The sequence below is a fragment of the Serinus canaria genome, chromosome 15, assembly GCF_022539315.1.
Source record: "Serinus canaria isolate serCan28SL12 chromosome 15, serCan2020, whole genome shotgun sequence".
Taxonomy (NCBI): domain Eukaryota; kingdom Metazoa; phylum Chordata; class Aves; order Passeriformes; family Fringillidae; genus Serinus; species Serinus canaria.
This window is the reverse complement of record NC_066329.1, coordinates 2,923,461-2,941,095: the sequence shown is the minus strand read 5'-3', so window position 1 is coordinate 2,941,095 and position 17,635 is coordinate 2,923,461. Positions and strand designations below refer to the sequence as shown.

The 17,635-nt window shown below is 44.9% G+C and overlaps 1 protein-coding gene across 2 annotated transcripts in view; it reads left to right on the top strand.

Moving 5' to 3' along the window:
- The window catches only part of BCR (BCR activator of RhoGEF and GTPase), a 100,407-nt gene that overhangs the window by 23,765 nt on the left and 59,007 nt on the right, over positions 1–17,635 (top strand). The window contains exon 1 of one of the 2 annotated variants that reach the window (XM_018916438.3): positions 16,649–16,904. The exons of the other annotated variant lie outside the window; for it this stretch is intronic. The gene's annotated coding sequence lies outside the window, so the exon portion shown is untranslated. Of the gene's footprint in view, positions 1–16,648; positions 16,905–17,635 lie in introns of those variants that run through there. 2 annotated transcript variants of the gene reach the window in all.

Sequence of the window (17,635 nt, the reverse complement as noted above, 5' to 3'; positions counted from 1 at the left end):
CAGCTACACAGATTAGTTTGTTAAAGAGCTGTGGATTGGTTTTGGAGCACAAGTGCCTTTGTCAAGGTTGCTGTGCACATCTGTAACAAGGGTTATTTCTCTCTTAAGGGGAGGGATTTGCAGTCAAAATTTGCATTTTGAAAGTTCTCTGCATTGTCTCAGTGTATCCTGTCACTTGTAAATATTCATCACCTTCCAAGAGATTAGTGAGGGTAGTTTTGAGCCTTTCCTGTCAAGCCTACCCTAGAAATCTATGCGTTTGTTCAGCTCTGATGAGCAGCCATTTGGATCAGTTTGGAATCTGTTGTAAATTAAAGTGTGCAGGCAGATTTGTCCTTCCATATTTGTTTTTATAGGAAAGGTGGAAGATGTGAGAAGGTGAGAAGTGGAGAGGAGTATGGAAGCCAATACTATTTTTGATTGTGATAGGGATACAAAGAATTCCATTGTGTGAAGGCTGAGGTGAAGGAGTTCTCTTTGATAAGAGCCCTTTCCTCTGCAGTCTTTGTGTTTAGGTACTGCTGAGACTGTGCCATCTCCAGGTACAAAGGAGTGACTTCAGGACAACGTAAAGTGTGCCAGAGAATTTTCTGCTTGTGTTTTAAATAGAAAACTATCACCTTATTACATGAATATAGTTGGATTTAAAAAGCTTGAGATTGGATAGACGGTCACTGAAAGCTGTGAAGATGAAACACAACTGAAATTGTCTTTTCTTGTGTTTGTTTTCACTGATAAACTTCATGCATCTTCTGGCAAGAAATTAATGCTCAACAGGAACAGAATGTCTGGGTCTCCTGAGATGCAGCCATTCCTGCGACTTTTGCACTGCTGAGGCAATGACACTCAAAATGACACTTAGTATTTGTCACCACAGTTTCTGGTTTAATTTAGCCTCATTTCTATTTCCCTGGCAAAACACGAGCTGGTTCTTGCATTGGCTTGTTTCTTTCTTTCAACTTGGTGGTAACCACACCCAGAGTTCAAGTCCCAGCACACTTAACATTCCTGATTCTTTAACTGCTGAAATACTGGTCAGAAAGTGCCGATGAATTTGTTTGGGGGTGTATTCATTTCTGCCAGAGTCTGAGCTATCAGGGAATGTACTGTAACCTTAAAAATGTAAATGTGTCACGTACACCTGTGAAATCCTGATAAAGAAGGTTCCTCACAGCTCTGCCTGGCACATTTGAAGCATTGTCTGTGTGAAACTCTGTGATTTGAAAAGCCTTGTAGTACCAGCTTTGAAATTCTGTTCACTGTCTCATGTTGATTTGGCCATGTGAACATATCAGAAACTTTTCTTGCTCCAAAGACATTGTCACATCTACAGAGTGTGACATCATATATTGAAGTCTGATTCCAGAATGTCTTAATGCTAAATTGTTACAGCTGAATCAGTATGCTCCCTTTGGATGACATTTAATTAGGGATACACTGTCATTGGGAGACTTTTAGCTGCAAAGCTGGACTTAAGAATGAAAATTAAAGGACCAGCTGTATGGAAAATCTGTATCTTTTCCTTTACTTTTTTGTATAATTTCTTTGCCAGACTATCTTTGTCAAGGTCAGATTTTATACTGAAGCTGAAAACTGGTGTGAGACAAGGGTAATTTATTAAGTGAATTGTTACTGAGGCTTTCCAAGTCATGATTTATCTCTGAGCAGGAGGCCAGGCTCCTGGTGCTGGTACAGCAGAGTGGTGTTCCCACAGTGCTGTCCAGCTGGACTGGCAAGCTGTGTCCTCTTCTGCCAGGAGATGCTCCTTCCTCCCTTTTGGTCTTCCCTCCTCTCTGGGGATGCAGTTTTGCTGTGATCAGAGCTGAGGCTGCAGAAATACCTGCAGAATTTCTTAATTCCAAATATCAGAGCAGCAGCATCTAAAGCGTGTAATGTTGCGTCTTTGTGCCTGTAGTGATGTTGAATTTGTGCCTGGGCATGGGCCTGGCATCAGAGAGGTTTTTGCTGGAACTGGCATCCATTCTCTTTGGTCTCTGTTGCCTCTGGGGTAGCTGTTTCCAGAACCATCTCTTTGTAATCCTGCTCTGTCAGTGCCTGCTTAACCAGACTCATGGCTTGTTCATTGTCCCTTCCTTTGATGTCCTTGCTGTCACTGTAAGGTGATACAGAGGGAAGGAGGTTTTTATCACTGCAGTAATCCTCAGACAGCTGGTTCTGCTGGTGATGAAAAACTACTTCATACTCTCCAGGAGGCTAATGTCTGCAGAATTTGTTGAATAACTGTGTTATGACTGCAGGCATAATAAGCTGTAATTGCAGATAAATACATGTACAGGTTGGTGACTGACACGGTTTCTGTGCATGCATAATGTCCTTATCTGTGTTCTTTTGGCTAACTGACTTTTGCAGTCTGGTCTCACTTGCTCCACTGTGGCAAAGTGGAGAGGCTTCTTCCCTAGGAAATCTGGTTTTACAATGTTCTGATAACAAGACAGACAGACTCCCCCACATGTGCTCTAAAAGATGTGCTTCTCATGTTATGGCTTGCTGTGCACACACTATCAAATGTTTTCAAAGTCCTGTGGAGAGTGTTGATGGTTTTTGTGGGGTTTTTTGGAATGGCAATGTGCAGAATATTTAATGGTTCAGCAGTAAGGCCTTTTCACATTTGTGTGGTGCATAAAATGTGAGTTCATTTGAAACTCTTGTGTCAGAAAATGCACAATCTCATTCACTGTCATACCAGGTTCTGACATCCAGTATTGTCTGTGTGCATGATGTAAATTTGTTTGTTAAGTCAGCATAAGAGCTCTGCCCCTGGAAGGCTTTGGCACTATTTAACTTCTTCCTACTTGCTAAATGTGCAAGCCTTGGTTGCAGTGGTTTGGTCACAGCTGTGCCACAGGTACCCATGGAAGGTGGTGAGGGTTATCCTTTCTCAGGGCAGTCTCTGCAGAGGCTGATGCAGAGCTTCTCTTCCAGACTCAGTGCCAGGAGGCACTGGCTGCTGCAGAGCTCTGTGCAGGCCCTCATTTCCCTAAATATTTAATTGCATGGTGTAGGTTACCCATGGCTGTGTGTTAGTGTGGTCTTTGCTGTCTGTGTGCGCTGCACAGTGAGCTGCTGGTGCAGCCCCTGAGCTCCCTGTGAGCCCTGGCAAATCTGAGCCCCTGCTCAATGACTGCCCCAATCATTGCCCCAGGGTTGCTCCTTTTCCTCCCTGAAGGGCACTTTCCTGTTTGTTTTAATTATGAGTGTTTCTTCTTTCTATTTCAAATCAAATGCTGGGGTTTTTTTTCTAAATTGACAGGCAGTCTTGTAGTACACTGTTAGGAGCCTTTGATTAAACAAAATATTTGGATTTGCTTATCTAAGTGTTTTTCTGTTTCTTTTTTTACATAAACATTTTAAAGAATTGCAGTGGGTTAAAGGATCTGCAGATCTTAGCTGTGCCTGCTTGTACATACTGAGAGCGTCTTGCTTTGTGTTTGTGTTTCTGGTGGAGTGGTTTTGTTGTTCTAATTTGGATTATTCTGCAAATTACTTTCTTTCTCAAGTAATATGTGCTTCAAAGCACTGGAATATTTGACTTTTTAATGTTTGTTCTGACCAAATGTTTTGAGATACAGTCCCACTTCTCCAGTGAGAAGAACTTTCTCAAATGAATGATAAGAATCTTGTTCTGGTAACAATTTCTTTCCTGTTTCTTGGTCCTGGCCCACAGGTATCTCAGACTCTTTACTGGGGGGGGAAAACAGTTTCTGAGGGAGAGACCAGACATGAACATTTCTAATATTTACAGTAGTAAATATTTCAGTGCATTATGTGTAGGGATCACCTCAGGGGTTCAGTTCAGAAATGTCTCTGAAGTGCAGACTATGTGCTGAAGATCAGGGCTGATGAGCATCCACACAGGACTTGAGTTAACAGAAGAAACCAGCCTGGAGGTGGAAGCATAGAGAAAATCTTCCTAAAGTGCTGGGCAGCATTTTGATGAACAGAGCACATTATTGGAGTGCAGAAACATTGTCTCAGCTGGTTGACTAAGAGTTTCCAAATGTTTGGTGGTACGGACTTGTTTTCTTGCATCTCATTTCTGTGACCTTATTTCATGTTCAGTCTAAAGATGGAACTCCAGATTTGTAATGGCAATTGCCCTGCTGATAGCTGCCTTCAGGAATGTGGCAACAGCCAAAGAACGCTGGAGAATGCAGCACATGAGCATAAATGAGAAGCACAGTTGTTGAAATGGGTTTAGGAATTTGCTTAATCTGCTTCTGTATTTCTCCAAATGCTGTCTTCTTTTATTCCAGGGGACAAACATTATCTGTAAGGATGGGCAGGGTGACAGGGGCATTAAAAGTGCATCTGTTCTGTTATAGCTTGAGGTGGTGAGGAGTCCAGGCTTTACAGTGCCAAGATGTTTGGAGTACATTGTCTTTGCCTGTGGACAGCAGCATGCACAGTTAAGGGGCACCAAGTGAGTTTTCACCCCCCCTTCTTAAATCATACTATTGTATTTTGGGACAAAATAAAAGGCAGGACTTTGGCACTTCCTGACATTTGTTGAAGTCCTAGAACTACAGTATATTTTAAATGCCCCCCACCTCTTTTTTGTTGCTCAGTCATCTCTTTGGCGCTCTTTAAGTGATGCTGCTACCTGTGCCTCCCTGCAAAGGATGAGATGGCAAAGCTTCCTCATCTGTCAGAATGTGGTCTTCAAATTCTTTTGTGTTAAAGGCAGTCAATGTGGCAAAAGGCTGGTTTGAAAAGCTTTGCCAGTGAGTGTTGCTCTCCAAAGAAAGGCTGTGCACATCAGCTATTCACCCTCAGTTTTCCTAGGGAGGAGAACTAATTTTCTTCCCTGCAGAATGATAAGACTTGGTTACTTCCTGAGTCTAAAATAATGTGCCCTGCTGCTTAAACCTTGTTAGCAAGCTTAGACTTGCTGAAGAAGCATTTGCTTCTTCTACTCCTCAACCTGTCAGGTTTTCAGATTATCCTTGCTTGTGTCCTGCTCCTAGAGCCAGGTGGAAAATAATAAAGCTCCTCTGCTTATCTGTGGTCAGCACTGACTGCAAGGGAGAGCTTATCTCTCCTCCCCATGTGTCCTAGAGGAAGCCAGGGCTGAAGCAATGAATCCCATTCCTAACAACAGGAAAACCCAGAATTTGACTTAAAGGGGATGATTGATTAGAGAAAACAAACAAAAAAAAAAGGACCAAGTACCTGGGGTTGGTGCCAAGTGGCTGAAGCTCCATTTGTGGCCTGCTCAGGTGTAGCAGTGCCCAGCTGCAACCACAGAGCCCTCAGAGCAGCACCAGCAGTCTGGTTATGTGTGCTGGAGGTCAGAGCAGCATCCCACAGATTCATTTTTATTTGTTTTTTGAAGTTTCATTCTGGAGAAGCATGTACAGTAGGTTTCAGCTGAAGGAAGAGCAGAGACTGCAGGTGTGAGCAGAGGGTGGTGCAGGACATGTGCAGGAGCTGGCTCAGTCTTTGGTAACCTTCCTCACACGTCAGGGCTGGGATAGCAGATGTGATGTTGTATTCCAGGCCATGATTTCAGGAGAAGTGCAGGTTGTGTGGGAGACATGCCCCTACACAATGACCTTCCTACCTGTAAGCTCTCAAAATAATAATGCAGAAGTGTCCAAGAAGATGTCAAGTCAATTACTGTGTAAGCTTGTCTGTCTGAGGACCAGCTGCTGGGACTGGCATCCATCAGGGGAGTGTGGAGGGGTAAAAACTGGAAACAGAATGAACTTGAGGCTGAGGGAGATTTTTCTCCATGCCCTTGCAGAATCTTTGACTAAAGGATTGGTAGTAGAGAGGTAAAAGAGGAGTAAAGTGCTGCATCCAGAAGAGCTTGGCTACAGAATAATGCCTTGAAGGGGATAATATGCAAGATTTTGGGGGTCCTGGATGTATGTAATTCTGAAATTCTTCTGTTGTGTATGACAGTGTGTGTTGCTTGTTCCTATAGTAACTTCAAGCTGTCTAGTTTTCCTTGCCTCAAAAAGCTGTTCCTGAGTGATGCTTTGGAATTTTCCTTATTTGCAATGGAATAATTCAGCCCTTAACTGTGTAGGTTATCCTGATTCACTTCCCAAACCCTCCCTGCTATGAAAAGTGCAAGTGAGAAGCCTAAGAAGAATTAGTTACCTGTAGGAAGTGACTTTTGCCCCAAAACCTGCAAATAGATATTTTTTTAGACTGTACTTTACAGTTCTGAGTATAGGTAGATATTATCTCAGTTTAAAAAGGGAGAAAGTCAAGGATGCTGGATTAGCTGGACGCTAATCTGGCTCTTCCTAGAGTCAAACTGTTCACCTGCAGAATAAAAGATCTCAGCTGTTGTCTTTCTGTAACATGTCCTCAAAGTAATGAATAAAATAGTATATTCAGCACATGTGTACATGTTAGAAAGTTAAAAAACAATGGAAGAACTTGGGGTGTTGTTTAAAAAACCACATTTCTAAAATATCCTGCTTGTCCCTGTTACATGAAAGGAATTGCTGTCCCAGATGGTTGGACCCAAAGGGATCTGATATAGAGCAGGATTTTGTGCCAGGTATTGTCATAGTAACCATGGTGCCACGCTGCCAAACCTTGCAGAAGAGTTTCCTAGACACCTTTCCAGTGATTGCTGTGAATCACTGACTTTTTTTTTTTAGTCAGGCTTTGAACATCTACTAGATGCAGAGAAGTAGAAGTTCATGGTGCCAGTCTCATGAAAAATGAGCTGCCTGGGGGGTACTGGAAGTAGGGATATTTTTTGCCTGTTTCCAGAGCAGTCTGATTGCACTCAGAGAGCTGTGATGTTAGAAGCAATTGAATTCAAGTTACTGGAATACTTCTAATTTCCAGCAGTCCTGGAGGCGTGGAAAGTGTCTGCCTTGGATTTGCTGCATGCCAGAGCTTCTTTTCTCCAGCTGTCATTCTCAGAAAATCCACCTTCTCTTTGCCATCTTTTGGATTGAATTCTCTGTTTGTCACAGCTCTTCTAGCCTTCTGTGTCTCCTCACTGAGATTTTTGTTCCTAGCCTTGCAGACAGAAGTGAACCTAAATTAGGCTTCAGTCCTCCTGATTTGCAGCTCTAGCTCAGCATAAAGCTGTTCCCCTGTAAATTAGTTTTATCCTTTGTGGTGGAATTTTGCTGTAATTCTGATGTTACCAGGATCATTTTTTAACCACTGCCAGGAGAGGCATTAACTTATATGCATGTATAATCTGTTACAAAGGTGACATTGAATGTGTTCCCAGGTAAGGGAGAAAAAGGTTTCAATTTTTTTAATGGGGTAAAAATCTCTGTAGCCAGGAATTTTTGACCCTTTGAATGGAATCTGAGGGAACATTCAGAAATTACTGGGATTTGTTTGCTTGTGCAGAAGAAAGTTGTTTGATGTGTTTGCATTTGAAGCAACTGGCTTTGAACTTCTATTTCATACTTTTTCTTTAGTCTTTTCTTCCATTTCTTCTGGACAGTACTGCAGGATGTCTGTGCTCCATTTCTTGCAAGGGATGATATCCCTGTCAGAAAGAAATGCCACTTCTTTTTCCATGAGTGAGCTCTTTTCATCCCTGATTGAGAGCCTTGCTCTGTAGGACCAGGCTCCTGGGCTCTGCTGGTTAAAGAATGGAAGGGTTTTGGCATTGGCTGCCATTGCTGTAATGCTCCTTGTACCTGGCATGAGAACAGAGGGACACACTGGGAACAGGGAAATAGCTTTGACTAGACCTGTTGTTGCCATTTAAAGAAACTAACAGGAGGGGCTTGTCCAAAGTGGTTTCCTCCTTCCCTTTTACCAAACTCAATAACCATGGACAGTGGAAAAGGAGAGATTTAAATTACCCAACAAATAGATAGGGAGTAACTCCTGACATCAAAGCTTCTATTCATGTCTTCTCCTCCTCCTTGCTTCCCTTCAATAATGTATATTTTATACACAGCTTTTTGGGCCTATTAATTGAGCTGGTTTTGGTAGGCTCAGAATGGGAATGTGGTGGTTTGAGGCTGGGCACTGAACCACAGAGCTGAGCTCACTGAGTGGTGCCTGAAGTTTTATGGCCTTGGCCTCCCTGTGCTTGCAGGCCTCCAGATGTGGAGCACAACCCACACTGACATTCTTAGGATTTCTGTAATGTATGGACAGCATTCAGTAGGAAAAGCAGATTATTAATAGAATTTGGAGGAGGTGGGATCTTCACTGAAAGTCTCCCAAGTTTCTTACCAAGCTTCATGGGGCAACCTGCTGTGCTGGAAGCCTGCAGGCCTGGCCTCTGAGCAGCCATGGGGTGTAACATCCTTCCCAGCATTTTCATAAAACAAGGATAGAGAAAGAGGAATATTCACATCCAAAAACGTTTGCAGCCTTCTCCAACCTTGTGGGCTAAGCAAGAGGAGTCCCAGCTTTTTGGAAGGCAAGAAAAAGCTTTCCATTCTGTTCAGAGAGAAGCAGTGAGGAGAGGCAAACTAGTAATCTCTAGAGGGCAGATTGGAGAGAAAATACTGTTACTGGGACAGAGGGATATTTTAATCCTGGACTGTTCATGTGCCTGAAAGGTGAGTTTGGGTTTGAATAAGAAGTTGTACATCCAGAGGGAAGCTCATTTTGCAGTGTGGTCATTCCAAGTTTTAGCTGAGGAGTGGATTTTAAACCCTGTCTTTTGAAGGCACAAGCCTTGCTAGTGCCAGCTAGTGCCCATCTCTCCACATTCCCAGTTGCAGGATGGAATTGCCTGTGCCTCCATGTGACAGTGGTGTCTGCTGCTTGGTTACCACACCTGGTGAGGAGCAGCATTGCTCCCTCATGCCCCTGTGAGAATGTGCTTGGGATGCCAAGAACTGCTGCTCTCCAGTGAGCTCGGGTTCCACCTGTGCCACGTGCCTGCCCTGGACTGTGGCCTAAGCTCCTGTTTTAAGGGCTGCTCTGGGGTTGAGCCCCATCAGGTGCACTGTTGGTAGCTGCAGAATTAATTCTGCCATTTGACAAGGCCCTCCTGCTGCAGTAACTGCATTGCCCTTCATCCCTAGTGAGCTGGGCTGTTGTGGCTGTGTTACCTCCTGTCTGTGCCATCCCTCCTGCTAGGACCATGGCCAGCCTGTGTAAAGAGCCCCCTCTGAGAGTGGCTGGTAGCCAGCAATCCCTTTAGAAGAGTCTGTGTGCTGTGAGAGTGTTGTGCTGCAGATCCCACTGTTACTAAATTTTACATTTCACCCTTGGCTTTTTGCCAGGTCCCATGGGGATGTTGGTTTCCAAGAAGCAGTTACAGAAAAGGAATAGTGGCTGCTCTTTGCTAGGGATCTATCAGGCAGTGCTCATCCTTCCCTGGGAGGAGAGGGAGGCAGCCCTGAAAGGAGGGATCACTTGTTAGGCTCAAATCCTCCTACCAAGACTCAAAAGCAGCAGGGATGTTTTGTGGTACTGGATTAAAACAGTCCCTTGTGTGAGCACTGCAGGTCCTGAGGCTCTCACTGCCTTTGCTCCCATGACCTTCTGGACCTCTCTGAGGCAGAGCAGTGTGTGCATGACTTCAAGGTAACTTCAGGTTTAATCCCAGACTAAATCTCCAGGCTTGGGAAGAGGGACCTGGCAGTTGAAGTTCCTGCCATGACTAGTAGAGAACAGGGACAGTGACTGAGGACCCAAGTCCTCTGGCTGACATGCAGGTTATGGGATGTCCAGGCTTTGATTAGGCTCAGCTGTGCTTTTTGGTTTTGCTCTTCTTGTTCCCCTCCGTTTGTCAGCGTCAGGTGCTGATCACAGTGCAGGAGAAGTGACTGGTAGCAGAAGTACAGAGGGTGGCTCCTTGTGCTCCTGCTGGAGAGGGAGGTGGTAACCAAAGGCAAGAGACCAATCTGCTTGGCATCATCTGAGCACTGAGTGCTTTAACCTCTGAGATGCAATGGCTGGGCACAAGGGTCAGCTGGCTTTACCTGGGAAGTTCTCACCTTGCTCACTGAGTTTGGCCTTCAGCTTCACGGAAACTTTGTGTTTAGATTCATTAATACACATGGATCAGCAGTGCAGGTGATCATGAAACTTTACATTTTTTCTGAGCTGTTGCATTCAGGAGTAATATGCAAATGGGTGAGTTATGCTTGTTTTGTTTCTCTTCTCCTCATTCCCATCTGTTAAAAGCAAACCCTTAAACAGAAATGAAGTTATTCCATTGTCTTTCATCTCTACCAGGCTGCTGTTAGAAGACAGCTTTGCCTTTTTACAGTGCTGAGGTCCAGCCCATTTTTATTTTAGGATAGAAGAGACATAGAGGCTTGTTTCACTTCCTGCAGCTCCTGCTGTGTGTAGCCACTTGTGGTCCCCAAGCCCTGGGTTGCTGATGTGAAACTAACAACTTAAACGGTTGTGATTATTAACAGGAAGAAAGTGCCTGAGGATATTTGTCATCTCTTTTGTGTGAACTGTGTTTCTTCCATTACAACTTGATGTCATTCTCTGTGGCATCTTTAACACCTGCTGGTTTTATAGTCTACACTTACTTGATTGAAAGATTCTTGGCCAAGGATCTAGACTAAAATTTGCTCAAATGGCTTCAGTCTAAGTCTTATTTTCGTTAGTTACTTGGGCTTGTGAGGTACCAGTGTGGTCCCAGAAATTGCCCATTTTGACTTACATTCCCAAGATTCCTTCTTTTTTATTTTTAATGTTTTTGGGTTTAGAAGGAGAAGTTAATATTTGGGACAGAAAAGGAGCCCCTTGAAGGTGGTCATTGTTGTTTTATGGTAGTGATGTCCTGAACAGGGTTTCCATTGCCACATGCAGCTTTTGTAATTAAAAATGTGCCCACTGTGCTGCATAAGTGCATTTTATGAGCTATATAAAATCTGGAGTGGGGCATGCCCCTACTCTGAGGAAGTAAAACAAATCCCCAGGTTAAGGTTTGTTTTTCTGGGGACTGTCTGTCAAACCCTGTTCTTGGGGCAGGATCAAACTTTCCACTTGATGTGAGTGGATGCTGTGCTTGAAATAATTGGCTGGCTAGTCCCATATAGCAACTGAGAAGCAGTGTTTCTTTTTCTGCTGTAGTAATATTGACAGGAATCTTGTCTAATCCTATTAATTCTTCAGTATTTCAATCCTATCAAAGTGTGTGAGTCTGTCAGACAGTGTAGTTGTTGTTTGAAATTGCTGCTGAAAATTAAAGGAAGCATTAATGCAGGAAACCTAGTGGTGTGCAGAGGTTTTGTGGAAAACAGTGACTGTGCTGTTGAACAGTATCTGCTCTGTGCAGCTTACAGTCTGAAACGTCAGAACTTCTATTTCAGGGCTGTGGCAAATTGCTTGAAGCTTTTTAGGGCTGGACCAAGCATCAACACAACACGTCTTCCAAGTTTCTGTAACAGTCCCAGGAAAGCAGTATCTAAATATAGTGCTGATGTACAAGTGTTCCTTTCTTTTCCCCTGTTGTGTTTTACTTGCTTCTGGTTGTATGTGTGTTCCATTTAAAGATGGTTAGGCTTTTTGCTGAGGTTTTCACTCAAAATATTTGACTGTCTGCAAACACGAGATGAAAGGCAAGAGATGAAAATAAATAAATACATTTCCTTTAAAAGGAATGAAGATTGGAGGCAGCTGTGCTGCATGGAGGAGTGCAGCCATCCTTCTGGGCGTGTGCTCCCCTGCTGGCACAAGCATTAGCTGTACACACAATTTACTCAGAGCAAGTAGCTGGGCCTGGCTAATCTTTTCCCCTTCCAAAATGGTCCTGTCAAGCCAGAAACCATGGCCTGGATCCCCTCCCTGTGACAGGAGAGCATAACTGTGAGGATTTCTTCTGCTGGCCAGTGATTGATCCCCTTCCAGTAAGCAGTTTATCCCATCTAAGATTTTTGTTTGTTCTGGCCATGCCTCTGGACCATGTAAGGAGTTCAGGTTGACATAATTCTAAATCAGTTCCTTGGGGGTAGGTGAGGTTAAAGTACCTTCCCTGGCACTAGAAGCTGCTGTCAATTTCTATATCCCCACCTCAGTTAGCTTGAGTTGAATGAGGCCAAAGAGTCCTTTAGGTCTGTGTTCATTCTAAGGTGTCTGCTTAAGGTGACAAGACCATGTGTGTACTTGTAATGTATTTTGGCACCAAGTTCTCTTATCTCTTATCCCTGACATAAAGGGCTTTTGGAAGCTCAGTGTCTTGAAGATTTTGGATATGGGTTGCCCTCCATAGAGCTTCTCTCTGTGTTTCTGTGTTTGTAGAACTGTTCTCCTCTCAGAACACTGATTGCAGTGTCAGTTCATGCAGAACGTGTCACAGCCAGGGTTTGCATGGGCACTGGTGTGGTGCCAGTGCCAGGCAGGCCAGCTCCCTGCAGCTCTCAGCCAAGCAAAGGGCCCAGGGGTCCCTGGCTCAAGGGGAGCTGCTTCCCATCACCAGCTGCCCTCTGGGAGCTGCCTGGGCAAGGATGGGGGTGCACTGGGGCTTGAGAGCTCCTGACAGCAGCCCCTGCTCCTGCTACTCCCACATACTTGCCTTTTTAATGCTTTGTTCTCTAGCAAAATGTTGCTTGTAAAGGGGGGAGGGAGGAGATCCCAGGCTATTATCTGCTAAGTAGGTCGTAATTCTGGTAAATAATTGATTTTTTTTTTTTCATGCTTGAAATCAGAAGCAGGTTTTAAGTGCCAGTGTCAGACCACTGTGATTATCACTCCTTCTGGAGTTTCAGTGTTTCAGCTTGAAGGATAGTTGTCTGGCTCTTTTGGGAGGGGTGTGTCACTGGAAATAAAAGGAGAAAGTAATTCCAAAGCCATATGGAGAAAGCATTTCTTTTGCTGTGTATTGGTTTTAAAGTTTTCTTTATACTAGCTCCCATGAAAATTCTCTCCCCCTGGCTTCTGTTATGCTCTGGAATAGCTGCTTGGACTCCTCACCTGTTTTTCTGAAGCAGTGGAATTTGGAAATGAAAGTGTTAACAGCAGCAAGCATCATCATTGGCCGTGTGTGCTCTGTGTGTGACTGTCCATGCTGTACTGCTTAATCTTTTCAAATCTTAGCCTGTTGTGCAGACTGCTCAGTAGGAGTCTGCTGAGCATTGCCTGGCTTCAGCCTGTGTTTTGGCAGACCAAATCCTGCTCCCAGATAGCTGGGACAGCTGATCATTCTCCTCCTGTGGGCTGTTCATGTAAATGTGTGTGTGTGTTTGTGTACAGACACTTGGTGTGTGTTTTGTGGTTTTTAACTCTGGACACAGAGTGTTTCCTTAACCAGCTTTTTTCACCTCAAGGGAAAGAGCTCTTGTGCAGGGCTGTGGGGTGTGGAGACACACTCCCCTGGAACTCTGTTTGTGACTTGCCTGGGGGTGAGCCCTCCCTGGGGGCAATCCTTGGCTCATCACCTGCAGTACAGCAATAGTGCAGAGGCTGCTCTGGGGCCTGCAGTGGACAGAGCTGGTTCCACAGGTAAGTCTTTCTCCTGATTTGCCCTCTCCTGCACCAGCTGAGCTGAATTGCAGCTTCTGGGTGCCCTTGAAGAATGTGTGTGTGTGTGGCTGTCACAGCTGTCCAGGCAGCCAGGCTCTGATCCTGCCTGGCTCTGTGTATCCCTGCATATCCACAGCTCCCCTCCAAGTGCTGGGGAGCTGCAGGAGCTAAGTTCTTGGCCTTGGTGCAGAGTTGCTGAGTGAGGCTGCTTTGGGACTTGCTGGGCATGAGAACACTCAGTCTGCTATGGGAGCTGCTGTCTGAGCAGGAGCTCTGCTTGGTGTGTACAAGCCTGGGTACAGAACAAATCTCTGGGGGGACACCATCATCTCACAGGTTGTTTTGCCTTAGTTGGGACTGATGTGGTCCTGTTTTCCTTTGCATGGAATTCATTGGCATTTTAGTGCTTCCCCTTGGCATGTCTTCAAAATCCCTTCTTGGCTCATTCATGCTGTGGGATGGCAGGGCTTAATGAAGTGGTGGTGCAACACATCTGTGTTACCAAAATAAGCTCCCTCTTATCCCATGTTTTAATAAAATCTGAGCAGCAATGAATCAGGCAATGATGCTGGAGTGTAAACCAGCATTGTTGGGGTCTGATGAAGTGCACCACGAGCTCAGACTGAGAGGTCTTTCCTCTCATCTGCTTTTCAGCTTCTCAGGGAGCTCTGGCACCACTGTGCTGCTTGTTCTTGAATTGTGTTTTTCTAAATTTTTTCTTCATAATAATTGGACGAGGACTTCCACTTCTAAAAGCAGGTTCCACACAGAAGCGCAGTTTGTGAAAAAGGTGGTGTGGTGTGTCAGCTGAGTTCTTCCTAACCCAGAGCAGACCTTGATCTTCTTAACCCAGTGGTTTCAAGGGGAGAGAGATGGAGAGAGGATTTTGTTTATTAATGCTGGTAGGACAGCTTCCACCTTCAGCATCTTTAATACAAGAAGTTCCTATAACTACCTTGCCATGATTATGAATGACACAAAAGTGGTTTTTTTTCTCCAGCCAGATGACAGGAAGGCACTGAGCTTGGGCAGCAGCTGTGTTCAGAAAGGGTTGTCAGTGGTGTAGGCAGAACCATCTGCCTAGCAAGGCATTTAGCTTGGGCTGCTTTTTCTAGGCCAAGATAGTAAATCAATAGCTTATTTTTCATAGTGTTACAAGTAAGATGTCAATGGGTAGATTTACAGTGTAAACAGGAAGAGGGAGCTACCTTTATTGGCTTCTTAGTGTCCCAGATGCATTAGTGAGAAAACAAAACAATATTGCAAAAAGACAAAGCCAAAGCAACTCACCCTGAAAGAGGATGAAGATCTAGAAACACAACAGTGTTCTTATCAGACATTTTACTGTTTCTTTCAAATAGACTTTAATGCCCCCTACTGCCTAGGGCTGACCCTCCCTTCCCTTCTCACAGAACTGTCAGTTCAGTTAAACTCTTGTTTGAACAGGCCCTTTCCTCTCCACATGCCAGGACTGTTGGTCTGCTCTAGTTAAATACATGAAAAGGTGGATATAGAAGTGGGGAGGGGTTTAAAGAGATCATGGGGTGAGAATTGCTCCATTTTGTTTCAGTTAATTTTGTAATCTACTTCTCTGGAGATTCCTGTTGCCAAATGTTTGAAGTGATTGCAAAACTGAGACAACTATGAAGAGCAAAATAGTAAATCTTATGCTGGTAATGGTTGGAATTTTCTTCCATTCACCTGGCAGATGACAGAGCCACCTGGGTATGAGAGCAGCAGCCCTCCCAGTGCAGTCAGAACGTGCAGTTTCCCCTTGGGCTTTGTCACTGATGGTTTTTTTTAGAGCTGAAATGAAGGCTGTAGTTTGAGCACAGCAGTGGTGCTGACCTGAGCAGTCACGTTTGCTGCACCCCACCTCTGTGTTCTTAGGCTGCTGCATTGTGTGGAGAGGATCAGTGGAATGGAACTGCTCTGGCTTATCAAATAACACTCTTTCCAGTTATTTTTAGCTTAGCCAGCTCCTGCTGTGCCATGGTCCCTGCAATGTGATTTAGGGGACAGTGGGTGGACATGGGCAGGAACCTACACAGGGGGAGCTGCTTGAATCCTAAAACTTTAGCCCTCATAATGAAGGCCCTGCTTTTGTTGGGAAATGCTTTTGACTTCCAGGCTCTTCTCCTTACAGTTCATGGTTGTTTACTTGTTTGGTTTTGCTCTTTGTGTTTTTACTTTATTTTTCATGGAGAGTTTTTCTCTCTTTCAGTCAGTTTGCACCTCTGATCTAGTCAATGCCAAAGCTCCTGGTGCCTTTGGCACAAAGCCACACATCCTTCTGAATGCAGCTGCCTGTCCATGTATCTCTGTGCTGAAAAGTCTCTACATGTGAACAACCAGGCCTAAAATTTGCTTTCTGCCTGTTAGACTTGCAGTAAATGAGGACAGCTCATGGTGCACAATCCTGAGCAAGGAGTGGAAAACTGCAGAGGTGTTCCAGTGTGCTTTGGGGTTTCCTTTGCCAAGGACATCCACTGGCCTGGCTGCCAATATGAACTGAACACAGAAACCTTTCCAACTTGCCTGAGAAAACATGGGAGAGGAACCTAAAGGCATAGATGCTGTAAGGAAAGAGATTCAATTTCTGCTCTCTCTAAGGCAGAAACCTGAGGTTTCATCTGTGTTACAGGGTGTGATGTTGTGCCATTATCACTCAGTGGTAAACAGGAGGAACAGTGAAAAAAGAAAAAAGGTAACAGGAGTTTCACTGCTTTGGGCCCTGGCCTGCACTGTGGGTGTTCAGACTCTTCCTTGAGTGGGTGATACCTGTGTATTTCAGCCTTGGCCAAATCTCTCTCTCTTGACCTGTTGGCAAGATATTTGCAGCCAGTCATGCTGGGAATATCCCTTGTTTGTGTGTGTGTGTGTTTGCTGTTTAGGGCTCTGAGTGGGGACATGAAACCTTGTAAGTGCCTAGAAGGACCTGCAGCAGCCACTGGGACTTAGGTGGGACGTGCAGGCACTGTCAGCCGGCAGAGCCATGCTCAAGTCTTGCCCTCTGCTGTGGCACTGGGTGTAACTTTGTGTCCTAGTGTTAGTCACACCCCAGTGCTTGTAGTCTATCCTAGAATTTACAAATGCCTGTGGAGACACCCTGTATTTGAAAGGCCACATCCAAAGGTGTAACCTGTTCTCCTCCCAGTCCCAGCTGTGGTTATCAGTTGGACTCCCCTGGCTGGTTTGTGATGTGCACTGGTTGTGCTTCCCTCCCAGTATTTCAGCTGCATTGGAACTGCTCTAAGTGTCAGATGTCTTGGAGAGATGGGAATTCCCAGCTCTGCTGCTCCTGCCCTGCTGTGCTGTGCCCTTTGTGCAGGCCTGGCTGGGTGTGAGGTGTGGGGGATTCCTCAGCGTGCAGCACTCTGGGGATGCTGACTGCATTTGTCAGGAGGGAAGATGAGCAGCAAGGAAGTTGTGCTGGCAGAAGGGAGATCCTTGGAATTTGCATGCTACAGAGCTGTCGTGTCTGGACTCTGCTGGATAATCAGGTTAGCTTCCTGGATTTTTCTAATGACTCTCAGTAGCTGTAGTGAGCAGCTGCTTCTGTCCTGTGGGAGGATGCCTTAGGTTTCCCTGAGGTGGAGAATGGCCTCAGTAGTCCCAGCTTTCACATAATGGGTGGATCATGGAACCTCTCTGCATGGGCATTAGATCTGCATGGATGTTTAATCTGTCCCCACAAATACACCAATGAGAGCAAATGCTACATGTTTTACTAACAGACTGCTGCAAACAGATCAGACCTGTCCTCTGGTCTCTGCATGAACTCTTCATGGAATATATGGGCAGATTAAAGAACTCTGATCTTTTTTTTTAGATGTTTAATGATCTGGGTTTGACACACCTAAAAGATTAAAAGTGGACTGCAGTTAATTCATCTCCTAAAGACTTAAAGGCGCTGTCTGCTATGGGGATAAAGCTCATCTGTGGTAGAGACAGAAGTTTCTTGGAGGCTGGTTAACATCCATGGCCTGGGATCCCCCCGGGGGAGGGAGGGAGGGAGGGAGGGAGGGTGGAGAGAACCACCAGCTGTCTTGCTGCTTCCATATGCAAGGTACATTGCTTTCTCCTCCTTGCATCTCAGAAATAAGATGCGGTCTCAATCTGTACATGCACATACACACTTGACTCACATGTGAGTCTCACCCTTCCTTAGCAGACATGGAACCATTGTGTGAAATTCCCAAGTGACAGGTCTTGTTCCTGCAGCCTCTCCACA